Source organism: Choristoneura fumiferana, chromosome 9 (assembly GCF_025370935.1).
Source record: "Choristoneura fumiferana chromosome 9, NRCan_CFum_1, whole genome shotgun sequence".
NCBI lineage: Eukaryota > Metazoa > Arthropoda > Insecta > Lepidoptera > Tortricidae > Choristoneura > Choristoneura fumiferana.
The window spans coordinates 15,944,626-15,950,716 of record NC_133480.1 but is presented as its reverse complement, the minus strand read 5'-3'; positions in this window follow the sequence as shown (position 1 = coordinate 15,950,716).

The following is a 6,091-nucleotide window of genomic DNA, read 5'->3' as shown; positions in this document are numbered from 1 at the left end:
CTGCTGAGTGTTTCTGCATTCAAACTCCTTACTTCTGAGTGTTGAACCAGTACGGTTCACATTAATAATGTGTTTGTAGGTACACATCTTTAAGATAAGGCAGCAAAATAGGAATGGTGATTCTGTTGCGGAAAAGCTCGATTCTCGAATATTCAAATCGGGCCTGAAAAATCGATTCCACAGGTTTTTATCTACACGATCGGCAGGGCGCAAAGGGCACTATTTGACTGGACGACCTCATATACTGCGAGTTGCTAAATTTGAACTAGTTCTTCTTGAGAAAGACGGTGTGATACGAACTTCGAATTTCGTAGTATTGATGGGTCTGATTTCTGAATCTATATTCCCGGAATAGGGCATGGCAAAGCTCTGCGCAGGGGGCGACACTAGCTCAAACCGTAAACAAACCGCCACGACAACGTCAGTTCTCTTTATATTTTGTCGCCATGACGGATCATGACCAAAGAGTATTAATACCTAAAGAAATCATGAAATATTTAAGTAACAAAATAAATGATATTTACATCAATAGTAGCGATAGAGCTATATTTCCAAAATTTTAATTTAAATAATATGTTATTACGGCATCCTACGGACATTTAAGATACTCAAAAAACATAAACATATGGTATATGCTAGTGCTGCACTGTGACGGGTTAAAATTGCAGTAATATACCCTAAGTAACTTTACCAGGGGTAGACAAGTTAGAGCATTTGGTTTTGACAGCTTTGAAACTCGATTACAGCGCTATCTCTTGAGATCATGTAGTCCACAGCTCTTTTTGGACTCGAAATTTTGTCGGTATAGGTGATAGATGTCGTTAGTGCAGTATTATCTGTTTTATATATCTTTTACTTTTACTTCTATCTGAATATGCATTTTATTATTTTCATTTATCAAATCCAACCAATTACAGTGTTTATTTTAAAATATTCTCCAAAATTATTTCCTATTTTCTTATTTTGTCATAGTTTAGTTAGCAAGCAACACAGAAATCATAATGTCTAGTCTAGGGACTGCCATACCTTCTACGTCCGTCATTAGAAACGGTTATTCAAGTTCAGTTTTTTGATTCGCGCTGTCAATCGTTTCATCACCATTCCTCTCATATCTCGTTTTCTAGAATTTTTTTACCTCCTTACACGGCAAATACTACTACGACACTGGCAATAATTGGTCCTCCGATGGACAGAGCCATACTTTTTTAAAGAAACCAACAACAAGCAGATTTCGCTTTCGTCTTTGAAAGTTTCTTCGATGAGTTGCGGGATTTACTTGCGAAAGGATGCTTTTGAATTGTTTTTTTTTTGTGTTTGCGATTTGGACGCTGTTTTGTTTTATTTTGTGATTATTACGACATTCAACATGCGTTGTGCGTTAGGCTGCGAACATAGTGTAAGTAACATTAGTTTTTCTATCATTTAGCTTAGTTTTTATAATACTCGTCCTGCTGAACTAATTGAGACCTGGCCAAGTGCATAATAAAGTAAAAGCTAATAATATTCGTGAATTTCAATACATAATCGCTAATACTATTAGCTTGTATTTTATTATGCAATCGGGCTCTGATTGCATTTTTCCCGGCAAAAGAAACTGATTATTTATTACCTGTAAGATCAGAACGGCGCCATGCCAACGGGTTTTATTTAGACACGACTTATTTAATATACTTACGATAGGATGTCCGAGTGGTAAACAGAACCTGACTACAAAGCTTAAGGTCCTGGTTCGATCCAGGTTGGGACAGATATTTATTTTGTAAAATACTAATGATATTGAAGATTGGAGGTGTGATACATATAAGTATGTATCTATTTAAGTATGTTTAAGCAGTGTTTTCCAAGCTACCATCATTGTAAAAACACAGTTATACAAAAATAGCTTATTTCTATTTCTATAACTATTTTTGTTTTCCAGCAGAAATACCACTTCATCGATTTCCAACCCTGATAATTTCCTGAGCAATTTAAAGCTGGGTGAATGTCATGGGAGAAAAATTGGAAACCCAGAAGACTACTTGCGGTATAGCCACAAAAGAATATGTGGCATACATTTTAAAGCAGAGGATCAAAATAGAAACTTCTTAAGGAAAAGTCACATATTTGGATGGTATGGATGAAATTAAACAAGCTGCCCATTTATATTACGTAAAACATAAGCACAATAAAACTAATAAGTAAAACTTGTTATTTTTTTATATCCCTACTAAACTATACGAGTAAGAGCCCCCGCAGACCGCAGACTTTTTATTGCCCGATAGTTTAGTTAGGCTCTTTAATCACTATAAAAAGACGTATGCAAGTGCGCACACAAGGCGCACACTATAACGACCGATACCGAATCGTTATAAATGCGCACTTGCATACATCTTTATACAGATTAACAGCCTAATTAACCTCGGCCGATATAGTCTGCGGTCTGCGGGGCTCTAATAAAGACATGGTATATTTGTAAGGTATGCATATCGTCGCTTCGGAGGTAAAGATACTAAGCGACATTTGACCAACTTTACAGGAGAGCGATTTAAAGTTTTTTTTTGACGAAAAAAATTCATAACTCTTTTCTTTGTGAACACATTTAGAATTTCTAAACTGTATGAAAGTCATTCAGCATACTATGAACTGAAATGTATAATTTTGACCTAAGTACAATAGTTCAGGAGATAGGTGGCGCTTTAGTCATTCGTCTCCAACTTTTTGAGACAACGCAATAAGGTAAAAGGACTAAACGTAAGAATTGGTTATGTATATAATTTCAGATGACTAACGGGATATTTATTCTAGTTTTTTTATCTTCAATTTACTTAATGGCGTTAATCAATTTTCTATCAAACTGTGTTTAATGCTTATTCACCAATAATCAAACTATTTTACAACTGCATAATGCTTAAGCACCATTAAATGATAATCATAAAACATTACAAATATTAATAGACTTGCAAGTTGAATGTTTTAATATACAACATACTAATTTTAGATTACTTTAACGAATGATCACTAATGGACCGTCTGCAGGGCTACTACGAAATCGAACTCGAAGTTCGTATGTACTGTCCCTCTCGCTCTCGTATTAAATAGTATAAGTGTCAGAGGGACCGCACGACACGAACTCCGAGTTTCGAGTTTCGTAGTTAGCGCTGCAGACTTTAATCATATTACTAAATTCAAAGGAAAAACAGGATCTCGTAGAAACTTTTAAGTTTTATTTGACATTGGTTCTTGTTGCGTGTTATCTGCCTATCGTCAACTATTGGGGGATAAAGCTGTTCGCGTCCGTGGGCTTTAGCTCTAGTTACCCACACGTGTCCCTAGGTAGCGCCAAATGAACAACCTCATTCTGGTGGTAGGCTTCGGCGCCGGGTGTCACCACCCACCTAACTAAGTTCTGCCAAAGCGGTCTTAGAAGTAGCCATGTGAGGGCGGGTCTGGACAGGGACTTGCGTGCAAACCGGTTCGGTGCCGTCAGTTTGCTGCACCGGGTGCCTGTTCGTGGAGGGTAGCGGAATCCGAAGCACGGTGCTCCGCTGGCCGACCGCAGTTAGTAGGGGCCAAGTAGAGGTTTTCGCCAACTTTGAAAGGCTGCCCGTTAACTTGCGAAAAATCCCGAAGATGTGCTGTATTACCGGTTGGCGACCGTGGAGGGGACCCGAAAGCCGGCTTTGGGGTTCGGGCGACCCCGCAGTCACCAGACCAAGCTCCTTGTGTTGTGGCTTTTTTCGTGTGCTGCTGGATGAGCAGCACTGTGTCTGTTCATATATCATAATCATAATCATAATCATTTATTTGTCAACTGCCGTCTTTTCTAACCTGTTCACTTTTGTCTTTCTCATTCTCCTTCTTCTGGTGAAAATTACTGGCATGTGAGGTATCCATCTTAGGCCTCTAGGTTGGCAACGCGTCTGCAATACCCCTGGTGTTGCAGATGTATATGGGCGGTGGTAATCTCTTGCCACCGACTACCACACTACCAGGGTACAGCCTGGAGCATACTTTAAGCCAAGTGCTGGGGTCTGCTTGGACGTTCGTGATGACATCTGTACTCAGCGTCTCCGCAACCTTGAGGATCCTAGCTTTCCATTCTTTGGCTACTGATGGACACTGGTGTTGAACAAACGGTTTACGCTCTGATCTATCGGTCGCACAGCGGTGACTTGGAGACGACCAGGGTCTTTGATCACTTCAGTGTTACGGCACGGTTTTGTGGTCAGCAACGGTAGTAGTTGGTTTTTTTGGGGGACTTTGGACCATGCAGGAAGAGCTAGATCTCGCCAGCTGGTTAAGCAACCGACTCGCATACCGGATGTTGCCTTGCACACGCCTAAATGCTTGGACCCACTGCTGACGACTGATCCAGACAGGTACAATGTGTCGGTGTCTTCCCCTTTGGTACTTCTGACCATTGTCTGGTGAAATTTGTGTCGCAGTATCTCCTACCGATTGCTTAATCGGTACTCGGCGAGTATGGCGATACAAGTAAGCAGATTGGGATGAGATGCGTCATTTCTTTGCTTCCTATCCATGGCAGAAAACTTGCTTTCCAGTAACGATTCGTCGAGCTGCGCAGAAGCTGTTACCGATGTGTTGCGTCAGAGTATGGAATATTTCATTCTTTCTCTGACGTATCCACTGGTGGCAAATCTCGCCCATGGTTTAACGCTGAGTGCGCTCAGCTGAAGCTATTAAGCACTCTATTGCTAACTTACTGTGGGCTGATGCTCGATGTCGCAAAGCTCCGGACCGGATGTACACGTTAAGAAACAGCTCTTTAACAAAGCTGCCATGTCTGCAAAAAGGTCATACGAAAGCGCGATCCCTGTTGGTTGTTATCGGTGCCAAATTTGCTCCTACCTCTCGAAGGTAAAGAAAGAAAAGAAAGAAAGAAAATACATCCTTAAGCGTTTTCGTCCTTAGCCAAATCGTGGAGTACAACTTTCTGTCGTCCGTCACTGCCACCACTGCTGAAGTCGGATAAGTCGCTAGCTCACACTGCAGCGGAGAAAGGCAAACCTGTTTGTCTCTCTGTTTGCGGAAAATTTGCGTCTTGATGATGGTAGTGTAAGCGCCTCCCTCCATTTCTCACTGTGGTACGTTTAAGCAGGAGGTCAAAGTTCACCAAATGGAGGTTTTAAGACGTTGCGTTCTCTGGACGTGAAAAAAACTAGGAATAACTATACCTGGAATGTTTTAAACACCTTGTGCTCCGGAACTGTCTCCGGTTTTGACACGTCTGTTCAGGCTCTTCCTCAAGTTGGGGCAGGTCCGGTATCGTGGACGATTGCTAATGTGCAGCCAGTATCTACCAAAAGGGCAGTTCGTGCCGACCCGTCGAACTATCGCCTATCGCAATCACCTCCATACTATGTAAGGTAATGGAGCGTGTATTGAATGCTAAGTTCCTGGTAGGTATATCTAGAAGGTAACGATCTCCTCAGTGACCGCCAATATGGGTTCCGCGAAATGGTCCACAGGGGACCTTCTGGTATAGCTACTCACATTTGGTGTGAACCTGTTGAGAAGCATGGTGAAGCTCTTGCTGTGTCTCTATTCCAAAGCATTCGATAGGGTCTGGCACAGAGCCTTCTTAGCAGGATTCCTCCGGTTCTATGCTCATGGATCTCTGATTTCCTGCGGAACCGATCTAAACGAGTCTCATTGACGAATGCTCATCTGATCTCATGGCAATCAATGCCGGGTGCCTCAGGGATTGGTCCTATCTGCAACTCTATTATTGCTGCACTCAACGATTTGCTCATACCCGATGTTTTGGTTACGCAGATGACGCAAAATTGCAGAAGAGGTACCTTTCTAACGGCCGGGCCTGGCCAGCGGTGTTAAGATCGGGCACTCAGGGAGGTTATGATACAGCGACGAATTCGACCTCGAAGGCCATGTCCGACTGGGGCTCGGCCAACTTGTCCAGTTCAGTGCTGCAAGACACAGGCGTATCTGTTTCCGCTAAGCGGAGACCGTTCCACTTGGCTCCTACTGTCAGAGGAGGGTATCCTTACTAACTAAAGACCACTAAAAGGGATAAGTCCGCCTTTGTACAAGTCGTCTAAAGTTTGTCAGTTGGTATTTTGTTAATTTTCTT